Source organism: Coptis chinensis, chromosome 9 (genome assembly GCF_015680905.1).
Source record: "Coptis chinensis isolate HL-2020 chromosome 9, ASM1568090v1, whole genome shotgun sequence".
Classification (NCBI taxonomy): Eukaryota; Viridiplantae; Streptophyta; class Magnoliopsida; order Ranunculales; family Ranunculaceae; genus Coptis; species Coptis chinensis.
This window is the reverse complement of record NC_141464.1, coordinates 14,899,426-14,918,282: the sequence shown is the minus strand read 5'-3', so window position 1 is coordinate 14,918,282 and position 18,857 is coordinate 14,899,426.

Sequence of the window (18,857 nt, the reverse complement as noted above, 5' to 3'; positions counted from 1 at the left end):
AGGCCATCACCACTCTCCGTTCTGGCAGAGTGGTTGATAACAAAGTAACTATGCCTATAGTTACCCCACCAGTAGCCCCTACACCTGCTATATTACTAGATACCGAAATAGAAACTGAAGAGCCTACCATTGTAGAGGTACCAATTACAACAAAACCTAAGAAGCAGGAAGCCACGGTTAAACATCCAGGTAATACCATTGCTAAATATAAACAGAAACCACCGTTTCCACAAAAATTAGCCATGTTAACTAGGGATACAAATTACGAGGAGATTAGGGATGTTTTTAAGAATCTAACTATAAACCTTCCCTTCCTCGAAGCTATAAAAAAGCTACCACACCATGCTAAGTTTCTTAAGGAATTGTGTACTACTAGGCATAAGACCAATATACCAAAAGACACCTTTTTAACAGAACAATTCCCAACTCTATCTGAACATAATGGAATTGTTAAAGTATAAGGACCACGGTTAGATCCCCTCTTGTACAATGCACCTTAGGAGATTCCTATCGACGACCCGGCGTTATTAGACTTGGGGGCTAGTGTAAACTTTACTCCCGTTTTATTTGTATAGACAAATAGGTCTAGACGAGATGCAACCCACTAGAATGACTTTGCAATTAGCTGATCGGTCTATTAAGTATCCTAAGGGTGTCGTCGAAAATGTTCTGGTAAAAATTCAGAATTTTTACTATCCGGCTGATTTTCTCATCCTCGACACAGAAGTCATTAATGACTCTGTCTCGATCATCTTAGGGCGTCCTTTTCTGGCAACTGCCAATGCGCTCATTAATTGCCGTGATGGTTCAATGTCCATATCTTTTGGCCATCTTGCTATTGAAGTCAATGTTTTTAAAACAAAGACACAGTTACCCGATTCGTCTATGGATGGAGAGGTTAGCATGATCGAGAGCGTTGCTCGAGATTATTTCAACAACACATTCCCTGATAATCATATGCCCAAATTTCTTTCCTTTGGAAGTTCAGACTCCAACATTTCCATCCCTACACTAGTCGATACACATATTACGGATGAGGATGAGATAGATGACTTTCTCAAAGATGTAGAGGACTATCATAGTAACGAGGATATGACCAATCTAGATGAGCAATTCGATGAGTTTCTTAGAGCAGGTGATGAATCACCCTATCAAGAACTACTTTGCACAACAGCCACCTCGATTCCCCTCCTCCCACCCTTTCAAAGGAATCTCGAGTTTGCACTCGATCCTGTTGTTTCTTCTGTGCTACATAATTTTTTAAATCCACCTAGTAAACAACTACTTTAGAAGGACAAACCATTTGACACCTTCATTTTCAGAATTGAGACAACCCCTACACACACAATGAATGAGTTTTGTGCTAAAACCACATCCTCATTGTTTACAGGCTGTCTTTCTACAACTTATCCATATCCACCATATTCTCCACAACCATTCACTTTTCCACACTTATTTACTAGAACACCCACTCATTCAAAAATGAAAAATAAGGTGCATGATAGGTTACATAATAGGGTTATCCGACTTTGCTTTCATTTCACTAGGTTGAGTCATAGGAAATCTTGGTGCTTGATTGTGTTTGGATATGTTTTCTGTGATATTTTTTTATGGAATGATCCACAATTATTTCAGTTGTTGATATATGATAAACTGCATGTTCATACATACGTCTAGATAAAGTCTCGAGTATCTGACTATAAACGACTCAACTTTTGTGTTTGGTGTATTTCCTTTCATTTCCATATATTGGTGAGTGCACCATTAAGGTAACCGGGCCCTCCCTATGGAGTGTGTGGCTGTAAGTACCGGATCATAAGTCCACATTTAAACATAATTCACGTTTTCCACTCTTGCATGTTTTCTCGGATTTTTTGAGTCATGTTTCTCTATGGGGTGAATTATGTCTTTATTGTTTATTGTTTTTATTTTTAAAATTAAAATATATATATATATATATATATATATATATTAAATAATAAGCATAGTAACCTAGGAAGTCTCGGGAATCTGACTTTAAAAGACTCACTGCTAAAACAAATTTTCTAAGCCGTTGTAAAAATTTGTTTGGGGTGGGGTGTTAGATGTTTCCATTACTAAATATTTATGTCCCATTAAAGCTGCTTAGGCGTTTTATTGTATTACGATTTGGGTTGACATAATCCATGAATTTAGAGTTCAATTGTTCGCGATAACGTCGTCATGCACGCACTTCGGCGTTTTCCACTATCTTATATGTCATCCACGGTCGGAATAGAGTGTTTTATGGATCATTGGATTGGAAATTTCTCTTGATCATTTCCATATCTCATTTGCAAAAATCGGACCCGGTAACGAAGCGGTAATTTTGATTTGAAGTTTCGCGAAAAATCGGAAAAAATCACAAATTTCGATTTTGGGCTTGGGCCCAACCCGCTTCACCGCCCAGTATGACACCGCCCTTACCTTAACCAACAGTTCGATCTTCTTCTCCATCCGCCATTAACGCCCAAGCTCCAAAACCTAAAAACAAAATCAAAATAAAAAGAAAACGAAAATTAACCCACGCCCAAAATCAAAACCCAACCCAAATCGACTCCAAACACCACCGACCACCACTACCACCAAATTACATCACCAAAAATCCACAAAAATAACAAATTTTGGTGCTGCCACGCCACCACTCCACCACCACCACTGTTTGCTTCAACAGGTCTATTAAAATCCCACCACCACATCACATTTAAACCCCCACTACATTCCAAACTTCCAATGGCTCAACAACGCCGAATTTTGCCGGAGCAAACTTTTACCGCCGACCACTTCGCGCCGTTTTACGGTGACGAGATGATCAGTTGAGACTGGAGTAGCTTGTGGTACTCGACTGAAGCCTATTACCACGAGGACTTAGTCCGACGGTTCTACGATACGAGGGAGTTGGAAGGGACGGGATTTTTGTAGTTGTGGCGAAGAGGCGGAAGGAAGTGGACGACGGGTTTGTTGCTGAGATTCTAGGCATTCGCCTAGAATCCATCCGATGTCACCCTGCGGGAGTCCCAACATAATGGGGTAGAGCCATTGATGCACGAGACAGTTATTGGAGGCGACTACAATGCGAGATCGCATTGTGTTTGACAGACTTCCATTAGGACCAACCAGCTGGCTACAACCCAGTGGATTGGTCGGGCGATCGAGGGAAGGGAAGGTCGGCGACATCGGCCTGAACTGCCTCCACATCTTATGGATACTCCAGGAGCGGAAGTATGACTTCTGCATCTTAGAGTTTTTACTGAGCATGATTAGGGGAGTAGGGAGGTCTGTTGCCCTTCTCCCTGTGTTGATAACAAAGATCATCCTTGAAGTTGAGAGCGGCTCAGCGACTGATCGGACATACATCACCCTCCACCGTAACCCTCGCATCTATAAGGAGTGTGTCCAACGGGTTTGGAGATTGGCTGAGGATAGAGAAGAAGAAGAAGAGGATGGTGGAGCTGAGAATGAAGAGGAGGCTGGGGGAAATCAGGATGCCTCTGAGGATGAGGAGGACTTGACGTGTTTTGACGCGGATGCCTTGGAGAGGTCTTTGGTCGGATCTGAACGCATGGCTGTGATCCATCGTGGCATCGCGTTAAGCTCAACACTATCTGTGAAGACCTCCGGACTCGACAGGCAATGATGCATCATAACTTCGAGCTCCATACCCAGAGAGAGGACGAGAGGTGGGAACAGATGAGGGCCAAGCTAGAAGCTCAGCGCCCGGTTCAGGGATGAGATCGACGACACGATTCCCCCGTCCACGGGGACTCTCCTTCGAGGATACACCCTCGAGACACGCCGCGCCCGTCGCCGAAAAGGCGAATGGTCTTTGGTCCATCAGAGCTTCAGGAGCGATCTCAGGCGTGTGCCTTCCGCCACCAGTTCCAGAGTAGCTAGGGATAGTATAGTTTTATGTTTTATGTTTTATTTGTAGTTTCATTACTGTCATTTATTTTTATGTAAGTTTATTTCCGTAAGTTGAATTTTGTAGTGAAATGTACTTCCCATGAATTACTTTTAATATAATGGGTTATTTTCATTATGCGTGGTTGTTTAATATTGACCCCACCTTCCCAACTTGTTTGGGGGTGCTTTTATCTATTCCAGCATGATTTTTATATAACCCTCGTGTTAGAATTTATTGTGGAGTCAAGGTGAAAATATGGCTATTTAGGCATATATATGAATAAATATCATGGTAGTATGAAATCTAGATTAAATAGGTACATTCTATCATAAAATCAACCTAAAAGATACTGGGTTTGAATTAGAATCAAGAAAATGAGTTGTTTCCGTTTTCGGGTTTGGAAATTTTAGGATTTCCGGAAACTGCCGTAATTAGTTTTGGCAAGTTCCCGATCTATTTTAGCAACTTTAAACCTATATAAACTTGATACAATCTATCCTCACAACTCACACTACACCTAAACTCCATAACTCACCTTTCACTCCCTCGATTCCCTCGTTTCGGCTCATTTTCCGTTTTTACGCTGACTCTTTTCGCGCTTTTCTACTGAGGCGCCTTTTCGTGCTCTGTATATTTTTTCTGAGTTTTTGTCGAGGCCGCGGCAAGCTGTGAGCGCCGACCAGCTCAAACACTAGAAATTTCAATTTTTTAAAGCGACCGCACCCTATCAAAGCGCTTTCGGCATACCGACTTCCGTGGAACAGGAAATTTCCAGTTTTTCGCGGGTAGTATCCGGATCATTCGCAGCTATTCCAGAGCGTAATTTTGAGATGACATCTCCAACATTGATACCGAACAGATCTTTGAAGATTTGTTCCAAAGCACTACTTATGGTGCTTGGTTTTCATGGGTTTATCGCGATTCGTTATCGGGAGCCGCTTATGGTAAGATCGATGCACTTTATTCTCCGACTCTAGCATCTTATTTTTACGATAACTGCATTTTCTTTAAAAGACCGGATGGAGAACAAGTGTTCTCCATCAACATTGATAATGAACCAATGGAAATTACCGGGTTCTTGCTAGCATTTGTTCTTGGACTTTGCTATGCCCGCTGAAATACAAGACCCATGGTGCTATTGGGTAGACAATATGTATGTCTACACTTACGAAGTTTTGCATGAGTCGTATGGCGCGGGCATTTTCATATCGAGGACCAAGGGGAATATAACGCGTCGCCTTTGGTAGCTTTGTCCATGAACATAGGAACTGTTATGTTTTGGATCATGCTAAACATTTTAGGGGAATGGCGTTTTTCTTACGTGAATGATGCCACTTTGCGGCGTCTTCCTTGCTTTTAGCCACGGGGCGTATGTGTCATGACCTTCCCGAACCTTGATGTATAGTTTAGCTCGATCCCATAGCATGAGGCATAAGTACCTTCTTATGCCCGCCTTAATTTCCGTATTATGCTATGTTTCTTTCCTATTTTTGTACACGTTTTCACGGATTGGATTACGGCCGCGAATCGCATACGACCCACCAATAGTATTATTCGATCTTTCTGTGCAATGACTTGGCAAGGGTGGAGGATACAACCTCATCAGGTTGCACCCTACACCCCGTCAGACCAAGTGGCTCTTACTAGGTTAGAAATCATAGATGATAAATGGCGGGAAGCCTGGCAAATTATCATGGCATGGCAGGACGCAAAGGAACCTCACTTCTTTATGGAAGAAGAGGATGAGTAAGATGAGGAGTAATGCGGGGGATAAGGTAAGTTTCATTCTAGTTAGTGTCTGCTTATGTCCCAAGCAATTTCATTCTTGTTAACCCCATAATGGGTAGAACTCGTATAGAGTTGTGTCAGTTTTTATTTCCTATATTAGTTCGTTCTAACCTTGTTTTATAGATGTTCCTGAATTTCACGCGCTTCAATGGTATTTTTCCTACCCTCTTTATTTAATTGCTTTGAGGACAAAGCATGCTTTTTGTTTGGGGGGGGGGGCATAGAATTACGTGTAATTAAGGCATCTGCTAGGATATAGATATGTATAATATGCATTTGTTTCTAGTTAAAATTTTAAAAATTCAAAAATATAAATAAATAAGTTATGCTATACACTTAGGAATATTGGTATTGTTTCTTTCTCCATGCTCTTAACAATCTAGAAGTCTCACGAGTGCATGTTGCATCGAGGAATAATTGTTAGAAACTTAGGTTAATATATAGGTAATAATCTTTGCATCTATCTATAAATATATTACATGAGTATCTATGATTGTTAGCAGTAAGTTTCTGAAATCTAGGCTAGAGTACTTATTCTACAAATCCTGTGAGAATATAGCCTAAAGCCTTATATGAGCGAAACATTTGAGAAATGACACAAGGGAGAAGTAAAATCCGGATAGAGATATCACACGTCCACTTGCTTGATCACTATGCCATATCCTAAGCGAGAATTTAGGCCCTCTTTGGATCGATATAGCCAGAAATTCAAACCTATGAATTATTTTCCGCTAATTAAGCCCCTCGAGCCTTTCTTTAGCCTTCCACAAACCACAAATCCTTTACCCTGTTACAAAAACAAAACAAAATAAAAAAAAATTCAACCCACCCAATTTAGAATAAGTCTGAGAATAGAATGAGGAAGAAAGAAGAAGAGAAAAACCTGTGTAAACAAAAGTAAGTTAATTGCTTCAGAAAATAAAGAAAAGAAGTTTCCATCCAAGGAAAAGAAAAATAAAAATAGAAATAAAATAAAAACTCCAAAAATAGAATAAAAGGGAGTCAAAAGCCAAAAAAAAAAAAAAAAAAAAAAAGAAAAAAAAAAAAATATGGCTAAGGATGGAAACAAAGTGTAGAAGCAAAAGTAAATAACAAGGTTTTCTTTAGTTACATAATATGAAGACTCTATTATCTCAGACTTGTCTTTTTTGAATATCCATTTCCTTCCTTCTTAAACCATCTCCTAATCCCCGTAACACCTAATAAAGACCTCTAGCTCAATTAGGAATAGGTTAGTGTGATAGTAAGTGGCAGATGTGTTTGATCGACTCTGGCTTCCTTGTTGTCATTGAGATTGTAAGGTAAAGTGTGCCCACTGCGCATTAGAGTAGCGAAACTTGAGTGGAAAAATCAGAGTGTTGTATCTTGACTATTATTGTGAGAACCTACTTAAGGGCGCTATTCCAAGTTTCAGAAACGGACCTGCTATTGCATTTCATAGTATTACTCATTGTATATATATTTGTTATAGATGATTGATTATTATGCATATATTAGCTTAGGTTTTTGACTTGGTTATTCTTGTTTATAGCTAGTGAGATGCATAGATAGTTTGGAGCATGAATAAGGAAACAATAGTTTTATTTCTTAGTCGTTGTATTATAGATGAAGTTTGTGAGTACCTTCACTGGAAAACTCTCATGAGGCTATAACTCGTCCACTAGGGAATTCCTAGTGGTTTAAGGCCTTGTTGCATATGGTCAATGCAATCGCACTCGGCGAAATGAGAAGTAGATAGAACTCCATTTTTGGTCACTTATGTTAATTTCTCATCTTTGCTTGAGGACAAGCAAAATGCTGTTTGGGGGTGGTTTGATAAGAGCCCAAAACTGTAGTTTTAACACTTTAACAATCATACTTTTAGACCAATTATGTGAGTAATAATTAAGAGTTAACACTGATTACGTGTTTTATGCATTTCAGGGCTTCAAAGTCCATTATGTGCAGAAATGTGCCACTTTAGCGAGATAAAGGCATAAAAGGTCGGTTACTAAGGAGTTCCGTGATTAAAGGCCAAGTTTCGAAGACAAAGCCTTTCTAAAAGCCCGGTCAAAAGCTGAAAAGTCGACGTGGCGTGAAAACAAAGACACAAAGTCGTGAGAACTTTCGAAGGACATATCTTTGGACTCAGACCTCGGAATGGGGCCTACCTTATGTCAAAACGACCGGCTCGGAAAGAGATTTCCAATGGTCTAAGCCTTGACCCAATCAGAGGAGCATAAGTGGATGGAAAGTCTGTTGAAGCCAACTGCAGCTGAAGAGGCCTTTCTGGACTGAAAGAATTGGGTTTTGGGCCTGATTCTCTGGCCCAAAACATGGCTCCAAGCCCATGCACGATTTTTGGATCTGAAAGTATAAAAACAAAAGCTTAATTCTTTGTTAATGGTAGATTTTTTAGTAGAGAAGAGTAGATTTTTAGGTTAGAAAATAAAGGTAGCTTAGAATAGAAAGTAGCCATTAAAATAGCTTCTAGATCTAGTTTTTCATGTAGATTAATTAAGTTTAGTTCCATTTCAATTATTGTATTAGATTAAACCTTTGAATCTTGTTCTTCATTTTGATTAGATCAATAAAGTAGTATTTTTATCAATTTCGATTTTTGTCATTTCCATTTCTAGATCTAATTTCAATTCCTGTCCTTATTTCATTTGAGTCATTAAATTAGATTTCATTATTGTTTAATTAAGTAAATTTCAATTCTTTATATCATGTTTAGTTTAAAAGTAATCAGAAATGATTGCGTAATGATTCTCGGCTAAACCTCTATTAGAGGGGGTTGAGAAGCCTTGATGAAAGCTTGATTCCGATTAACGTAGAGATTCGTAATTTCCTTTCCACTCTAGAAACGTTTAGTTCACCATGAGAATGGGTTTAATCGTTCACATGCTAGTTATTAATTGGTAGAAATGCCATGTGTAATTAGGGATTAGGAAGAACCAATTGTTCATGGAAGCGAGTTCAATTCGGATTACGACGATTTGTAGTTAATAAGATTAAGTCGAGTTAAGGTGGAATCAATTCCCCTCTAACTCCTTATCATCGAATCAACGTAGCATTCCCTTAGTTATTCCCATCGTCGACTAGTTGCAATTCGTGGGTAGTTGCATCGTAGTCTAGTTGCCTTTTTCGTAAATCTCTCATTAGACTTTAAGTAGAGAGTACGAACACGTGAGAACACAGCATGCGGAAGAACTAGGAGTGGAACGAATCACTTTACTCCAATATATCTCATAGACTTGAGAGTAGAATCTTTGATAAATATAGACTCGTAAATAAGTTTAGTTTTACTTGCATTTAGAGTTCATCGCTTTATTTCGTAGGTAAAGCTATTCAATTTACCATTACCAAGGACAACACCCCGACTTCTAAACAACACGACCCGGAGGTATTGTTACTCTTTGTGGATGGAGCTAGCAATCCAGGTGGCAGCGGAGTCAAAGTAGTCCTAGTGTTACCAGATGGCTCTATGGTGGAAAAATTATTTCGCATCGATTTCGCGACATTCAACAATGAAGCTGAGTACGAAGCCTTGATCATAGGACTCCGTATGGCATTAAAGCTCAAAGTTTAGGATCTCAAGGTCTTTAGCGATTCACAGTTGGTCGTTCGCCAGGTTTCCCATGAGTATACCACCAATGAAGGTAACCTTTCTAAGTACCTTCAAGTTATAGATCAATTACTGACTTCTTTCAAGAAAGTCACCATACAACATTTCCTACAGGAAGAGAATCGCCACACTGACAGCCTAGCATACCTCGCGACCCAAGCACCAAACTGTGACCCTAGGAAACTACTCATCGAAGTAGTCGATTGACCTGCTTACCAAAATGAGCACGTCCAAGAAGTTACCGACCTATGCCCATTCTCTGACACTTAAATGAGTCAGACATTGATGCAACCTATCAAAGATTATATCTAGCTCGGCAAACCACCAGCAGATTGCACCAAGGCTAGACAGGTTCAATATCAGTCAGGTTGCTACTTCCTAATAAACGGCAAACTTTTTAGAAAATCCGCCAGAAGACCACATTTGAGGTGCATAAGCCCAGAACAGGGTTAGATGATTTTCGCAGAAATCCACGAGTGAGAATGCAGAAACCACGCAGGAGGTCGCTCGATGGCTCACAAAGCGATCTCACAAGGATACTTCTGGGCAAGAATGCAGATCGATGCAAATAAGTATGTACTGAAATGCATTAAGTGCCAAACATTTGGCCACAATATCATCTAGCTAACTTGTGAACTCATCAACACTGCCAACCCTTAGCCATTTCACATGTGGGGCTTGGATATCATGGGCCCATTCATTCCATAGAAAAACACAGGCTTCCGGTTCATTCTAGCTGCAACAGATTACTTCACCAAATGGGTGGAAGCGATTCCCTTGGCTCATGTCAAAGAATCTAATGTCAGAAACTTCATCTGGACAAACATCATCACCAGATTTGACTTACCCCACACATTGGTGATGGACAATGGCTCCTAGTTCAAGGGAAGAATAGTCAAGGAGTTTTTGGCTAAGTGGAAGATCGCTCACGCGTGCTCAACCCCCTAGTACGCTCAAAGCAACGGTCAAGCAGAAGCCAACAACAAGGCAATCCTAGAGAACTTAAAGAAGAAGATTGAAAAGAAGAAGAGCCAATGGCCAATGCAGCTAGAAAACATCCTATGGGCTCATAGAACGACAACTCGTTCTAGTACAGGCAAATCACCGTTCTCACTATCTTACAGTACTGAGGCCGTCATTCCTACTGAACTGACTATTACAATGAATCGATATGAGATTGTCGAGTTTGGTCAGAATGATTCCATTATTGCACGAGAGGTCGACTTACTTGAAGAATGACATGGCCTAGCAGCCATTCGAGTGGCATCCTACCACCAAACCCTGAGGAAGACATACAATAAGTGAGTTAACCCTCAAAGTTTCCTACCTGGCGACCTAGTTTTGAAAAATACTAAGGATGACTCGAAACTGGCACCAACATGGGAAGACCCTTATATAGTGGAACGAGTCGTTGGCAATGGAGCATATTGGATCAAAACCCAAGATGGACAGGCACTTCCCCGTCCTTGGAATACTTTCTTGTTAAAAAAATTTTATCAATAAAAAATTCCATTTCCATGAGTTCTTACTCTTAGCATTTATACATCATAGTTTTTATTTTGCATCAATGCACTGCAATCTCTCAATGTTGTCAAGTCAATGCACAACTCACTCTCTAAGACAGAATGCTCACTCGAACTAAAATGCTCTACAGGGCTTAAACGTTATCCAAGTTAAAACGCTCACTCAACCTCAGGGCTACATAGCTCACATGCTACTTAGCCTTAACACATCTCGCTAGTTGGAGACCTATACTACTTGGGTCAACTAAGTGCAGAACGTTCTCTAAGAGCAAAACATTCAAACTAACTTAAACGCTCTCTAGAGCTCAAACATTCTCTACGATCAAATGCTCACTTGAGTTCAGGGCTACATAGCTCTCACACCTCTCACTAGTTCAATACCTACACTTCTAGGGTTAACTTAGTGTAGAACACTCTCTAAGAGCAACACGCTTACTTAAGCTAAAAAGTTCAATCGAGCTCAAAGGCTACTAAGCTACAACACTTCTCACTCATTGAAGACCTACAAGTCTAGGATCAACATACTGCAGAACATTTTCTGTAATAGTCAAAATACTCTCATATGCAATATGCTCAGTTGAGTTCAAGTGCTTCATGGCATCCTAAGTCTTCCTAGACAACGAGACTTATATCCCTAGGTCAAATTCCTACTAAGATGTCAAAACAATATGCAACAAACATTCAGACAAAAGTAAGCTAATACTTCAAAGCAAGCATACGTTTCATAAGTGCAAAATACGAACTGCCTAATCATACTCAGGAAACTAGTTCTATAATGTCATCATCCCAAACTGCCCAGAACAATCCGGGAAACCAATTCGTTGAAATAACAAAATGAAAGCTACTAATAAAGGCGAACTGCCTAGGTCACCCCAGGTTATCAGCTCTTAATGTATCTGGCCAATGCCACACACCAATAATAAATAAGGCGAATGATAAAAGGAAAAACGATAGTTTTACCTATGAATAAGTAATTAAACTCAAATGTAAGTAAAACTAAATGTATTTTACGCTAATGTATCAAAGATTCTACTCTCGTTATCAATGCAATATTTGGAGTAGAGAATTCATTCCACTCCTAGCTCGTTTAGATGTGAACACTTCCTAGTTTATGTATTCTAACAAAATCGTGAGAGTAATGGAATTAAATTTAACTAAGGTGGTGAATTAACTAATCAAGATGTGATAAATGAAGTGACGACAATTTAATACTAAATTGACAATATGAGAAGGAATTAGGGGAATTTGATTCCACCTTGATTCGACTTAATAAACTAGCATAGAATTCGTTGTAATCTAAATCTTTACATTTTCACATAAAGGTTGGGTATTTCTAATCCCTAATTATTCATGGTCATCTCTACCAACTAATAACTAGCATGTGAAGCAATCAAACTCATTCTCATGGTGAACTAATTACTTTCTATAATAGAATAGAACATTACAACTATATCTATGCTAACAAAAATCAAGTCATCATCAAGGCTTCCTCAAACCCCTCTAATGGAGGTTTAGCCTTGAGTAATTAAACTATCATTTCTGGAATAAGAACAATGAGGACAAGACATTAATGAATGAATAACAATTACTTTATTAATCTAATGAACAATAGTCTAATGATTCAAAATGAATTAAACTAATTTAGAACTTGAGTTTATGACTAACTAATTATGAAATTAAGACAACTAAAGCTAACCAAGTATTGAATTATAAACTAAGTTGAAATGTAAAGCTAATTCTTTATTATAAAACTAAATCTGATTCTAAATAAAACTCATTCCTCTGTTCTAAAACTAATTACTTGGATATAAAACTAATTCCTTATCTAAAAACAAATTACTTAAGAGTTAGGTCTTAGTCCTCTTTATATAGAAGAGGCTAGATCCACGATTTCGTGCATGGGCTTTGGAGCCATGTTTTGGGCCAGAAAATCGAGCCCAAAATCTCATTATTTCAGTCCACAAAGGGGTTTTCAGTCGAAAATGACTTCGACAGCCTTTTCGTCCACTTTTGCTACTCTGATTGGGTCAAAACTTAGACCATTCAAAAGCTCGTTCCGAGTTGGTCGTTTTGACATAAGGTAGGCCCAATTCCGAGGTCTGAGTCCAAAGATACGACCTTTGGAAGTTCTGCTAACTTTTGTGCGCTATTTCTGCCCGCGTTGACTTTGACTTTTCAACTTTGACCAGGATTTAAAAAGGTTTTTTCTCTTTGAATCTTGGCCTTTAATCATAAAACTTCTTAGCAACCAACCTTTGCTCCTTTCTAGTGCAAAAGTGACATGTTTCTTCACATATTCGACTCCAATGCCTGAAATACACAAGAACACGATAACAGTACTAACTCTTACTTATTAATCACATAATTGGTCAAAAAGTAATATTGTTAAAGGGTTAAAACTACAATTTTGGGTTCTTATCAGCGAACTGCCCAAGAATGCCTGGAAAACCAGCTCTATTGTATCAAAACAACCCTCAGAAAGAAACGCATACTATCAAGTGAAACATGTAAACACACTCTCAACAAAGAAAAAGATATCAAGCAACATTGGATAAGTTCTCAGTACGCAGGGGCTCTGATAACCCGTAAAAACTCAACTAGATTACTCTAACCTAATTTTTATGATATCAATTATTTATTTTCTACTCTCACATATATATTCATTCAATATACAGAGTACAGAATCGTTCCACTCTTAACTCTCTAGACTTAAACGAATTCAACTAATCAAACACAAAGAACAATGGTGAGAGTAATGTGTGTAGTGTTGTGATTTATTTAAACTAAAACTAATTATAATTTAAACTAATTTAACTAAACAATTAAAAGGTGAATTTAATGAATTTGAAGAATATAGAGGAAGGAAATTCCACCATGCAATTCGATTGCCTATTAGTTAGTCATCGAATCGAATATTGATCCCTAGTGAATACCAAGTCCTCTCGAATCAAGGTTCCACTAGCATGAGAGTTTAGCTCCATCACAAATCTCTTTGATGGTGGCTCTAAACTCTAGTTCATTATTATGAGGTTTATCTCTAAACACTCATAATAATGAACTTGAAATTCTATTCTAAATAACAACTATTCTAACAAGCAATCATCCTCACATGGCTTCCTTAACCTTCTTTAATGGAGGTTTTAGCCTGATATCATTATACTATCATTCCCAACACAAGAACAATAATAACAAGTCATAATTTAATAACTAATTTAAACTTTATAAATCTAATTTTAACAATAGTCTAAGAATCAAAATGAAGACAACCTAATTTATGAATTTAAAACAACTAAAACTAAATCAGAATTTAATCAATAACTAAATTAAAATGAAAACTAATACTTTATTATAAAACTAATAGTGATTCTAAATAATAATATACTTTGTTCTAACACTAATTAATTGAAGGTAAAAATTAGATCTAAAACAAGCTATTCTAACTAATTAATGGAGTCTAACCTCATTTTCTAATCTAGATCTAACTATCCTTCAGAGCTAAGTCTTCTCCATACAAATGGAGTAGCCCAGATCCACTTTTTCGTGCATGGGCTGAGGAGCCATGTTTTGGGCTGGAAAATCGAGCCTAAAACCCAATTTCTTCAGTCTACAGAGGCCTTTCCAGCTAGATTTGACTTCCATGGACTTTTCACCCACTTCTTCTCCTCTGATTGAGTCAAGACTTAAGTCATTAGAAAGATCTTTCCGAGCCGGTCGTTTTGACATAAGGTAGGCCCAATTCCAAGGTATGAGTCCAAAGATACGACTTTCGAAAGTTCTGCTGATTTTTGTGCGCTGTTTCTGCCCGCGTTGACTTTGACTTTTCAGCTTTGACCGGGCTTTAAAAAAGCTATTTCTCATTGAATCTTGGCCTTTAATCACAGAACTTCTTAGCAACCAACCGTTGCTCCTTTATCTCACAAAAGGGGCAAATTTCTGCACATATTCGACTCCGAAGCCTGAAATACACAAAAGCACGATAACAACACTAACTCTTACTTATTAATCACATAATTGGTCTAAAGCAATATTGTTAAAGGGGTTAAAACTACAGTTTTGGGCTCTTACCAAACCACCCAAACAGCATTTTGCTTGTCCTCAAGCAAGTATGAGAAATTAGAATAAGTGACCAAAAATGGAGTTCTAACTAATCTCGTTTCGCCAAGTGCGATTGCATTGACCATATGCAACAAGGCCGTAAACCACTAGGAATTCCCTAGTGGATGAGTTATAGCCTCGTGAGAGTTTTCCAGTGAAGGTACTCACAAACTTCATCTATACTACAATGACTAAGAAATAAAACTATTGTTTCCTTATTTATGTCTCAATGATCTATACATCTCACTAGTATTTAAACAAGAATGATCATTCTAAAACTTAAACTAATACATGCATAACAATCAAATTATCTTAAGAAAAACTATACAATGAACTATGATATGAAATGCAATGGCAGGTCCGTTTCTGAAACTTATGGGTAGCGTACCTAAGTAGGTTCTCACAAGGAATGTGTCATAACACATAACACTCTGATTTTTCCACTCAAGTTTGCTAACTCCAGTGTGCAGTAAGCACACGTTTCCTCACAATCTCATTGACAATCCAAGGAAGGCAAGGTTGATCAAACCCATCTATCACTTACTACCACACCAATCTATTCCTAATTGAGCTAGAGGTCTTTATTAGGTGATGCGGGGCGGAGGTGTTGGTTAAAGAAGGAAGGAAATGGATATTCAAAAAGACAAGTCTGAGAAAGTAGGGTCTTCATATTATGTAACTAGAGAAAACCATGTTCTTTTGCTTCTACACTTTGTTTCCATCCTTAGCCTTTTTATTTTGGTTTTTTGACACATTTTATTCTATTTTTCTTTTCTTTGGATGGAAACTTTTTTTTTTCTTTTCTGAAGCAACTAACTAATTTTTGTTTACATTTCTCTTCTCTTTTCTTCACTCATCCCATTTCTCAGACTTATCTAGATAGGTAGGATGATTTTATTTTTTCTTTTGTTTTATTGGGTAAAGGATTTATGGTTTGTGAAAAGGCTAATGAAAAGCTCAGTGGGGCGACTAGCGGATAATAAATTTCATATAGGTGTGAATTTCTGGCTATATCAATCCAAAGAGGGCCTAAATTCTCGCTTATGATATGGTCTGGTGATCAAGCAAGTGGATGTGTGATTTCTCTACTCGGAATTTACTTCTCCCTTGTGTCATCACTCAGATATTTCACTGTTATGAGGCTTTTAGGCTAGATGCTCATAGGATATGTATTAAGTACTCTAACTTAGGTCTCATAAAAATATTGCCAAGTACAATCAAAGATGCTCATGCAAGATGTTTGTGAAAAGATGCAATGACTATTACCTACGTATTAATCTATGTTTCAAAAATTAAATCCTAATTCAAGTACTACGTGAGATTTCTAGACTAATATCATCATGGAGAAAGGAACAATACCATTATCACTAAGTGCCTAGTATAAACAATATTTATGATTTTTTAATTTTTTAATTTTTTTTTATATAAAAAAAAGTGCGTAATTTACATCCTAAAAGTGCCTAATTTTTGCAAATGTTTCTATCCCACCCCCAAACAATCGAATGTTTTGTCCTCAATGTGTGAAGAGATAAGGAAATAATTTACCATAGAAACGTGGCAAAAATTGGCAGTACCTGTAATAGAAATATTGTAAAAATTATATGATAACATGAAGCACAGTTAAACTATTACGTACGAACTAACACAAACTCTACTGGAGTAAACATGACAAGCAAAGGGTGGCAAAAAGATTTGAAATAAAATACCAAAATACGCCACCCCCAAACAAAATTAGAAAACTCTTTTTAAGTTTAAAAATTTTTGTTTGGCCTATACTCCAGAAAGTTGGTATTGTACAAAAGCTTGGGTCTTTTAAAGTCAGATTCCCTACACTTAATGTGATATATATGTATTAACATGCAGTTTCCCATATATCAATAATATAAATAATTGTAGATCTTTCCATAAATAGTTAACATGGGATGCACTATTAAACAGAATTAAGCACGAAGATTTCCTATGGCATGGCTTAGTAGAATGGGAGTGAATTCTAATGGATCTAGAACTTAATTGAGCATAAAGTTTCTTCTTTTTCTTTGAACGAAAAGATGTCCAAGTGAATGATCATGAGAAAATGGATGGTTGTGGAAGATACTTGGAATGTGGATAAGTGCTAGAAGAAAAGGGTGGGAAGAATGATTAGATTCTGTGAGGGATTAGCTCAGGTAGTTGGTGGTAGGGTGGTGCTTTAAGCAGTGCTTGAGAGGGTGGATCATCACAAGCTCTTAGAAACTCGTTGAATTCCTCATCTAGGTTGTTTGCATCTACATAATTATGGTATTCATCTCCATCTTTGAGGAATTCATCTATCTCGTCTATTGTGAGGTTTACTCCATCTCTTGTAGTGTCGGAAGGCAGGGTGGAAAATTCTTTCTCTAGTTTAGTTATGTTCAAGGAGTCAAAATTGTGGTCTTTGTCTTCTTCCATAAGAGGGGTATCTATTAGTGTAGGGACGAGATCGTCGGAAGCACCAATGTGATATACCAAACTCTCAATAGACTTAACTTCACCTTCTACATGAAAACCTAGTTGTCTCATCTTTTGTCTAAACATGTTAACTTCCACAGAAAGATTTCCAAAAGAAAGAGTCATTGAGCCATCCTGGCAATTGATTTGGGCATTGGTAGTTGCCAAGAAAGGACGCTCTAAGATGATGGGAATAAAATCATGAGCAACCGCGGTCAAGAATAACAAAGTAAATTTTGGATAGTAAAAATCCTGCACTTTAACGAGAAGATTTTCAACTACACCCTTGGGATACTTAATAGAACGATCGGCTAACTGTAAAGTCATTTTGGTTGGTTGAAGTTTTGTTAGACCTAGTTGTTTATATAAATAAAATGGGAGTAAGTTAACACTCGCTCCTAGGCCTAATAAAGCAGTTGTTATGAAGGTATCACCTAAGGTGCATTGTACAGTAGGACGACCAGGGTTCTTGTACTTAACAATTCCATTATGTTTAGATAAAGAGGGATATTGTTCAGTTAAGAATGCTTCGTGGGGTATGTTGGTTTTCCTCTTCTTGGTGCACAACTCTTTTAGAAACTTAGTGTGTCCAGGTAGACTTTTTATAGCATCTAGAAAAGGTAGGTTTATAGTCAAATTTTTAAACACTTCCCTAATCTCATCAAAATTTTCAACCTTTTTAGACATAACTAGTCTCTGGGGATATGGTGGTTTATCTATATATTTAGCAATATTATTAGTCTTTGCTTTATCTCTAGCTGTTTTCCATCTAGGTGTCCATATTGGAACCTCTACAGGTGTAGGATCATCAATTTCTATGACAGTATTCGATATGGTTTTATTTTCAGTTTCTATTTGTGGGTGGTCTTTAGGCATAGCTACTTTGTTGTCAACTACTATCCCTGAACGAAGGGTAGTGACTGCATGTAGGTCCCCTAGGGTTATATTACCATTACACTGAATACTTTTAATTTCGAAAGTAGTGTTTGTCGACTTAGGATTAGGCACTGCTTGACCTGGAAACACGCCTGCTTGGTTATTATTTTGGTTAGGAGACATGTTAATAACCTTTTGGCACAAAGACTGCATCATTTGCATCATTTGTTTTATCATATTAGAGTTTTGATCATGCTGATCTTTCATCAAGTTGGAGTTTTGTTGCATAATTTGATTTTGTTTCTCTAACAAGGTCACTACTATTTCGTTTGTAGATGGTTGAATTGGAATTAAGGCTTGCTGAGCGTTCATGTCTTGATGTTGATAGTTCTGGGTCATGGGCACTAAACCTCTATTCTGGTCACCTAAGTTTCCTTGTCCTTGAGGTTGAGTTAACTGGTGGAAGTTTGATGGTTGTGGTGGTGATTGTGCATAGACAAGAGGACAATAGAAGTCGCAATGCTCAAGACTAAAACAAACATTACAATGAGTAGATTTAATGTTCATGACTGGAGTGGGT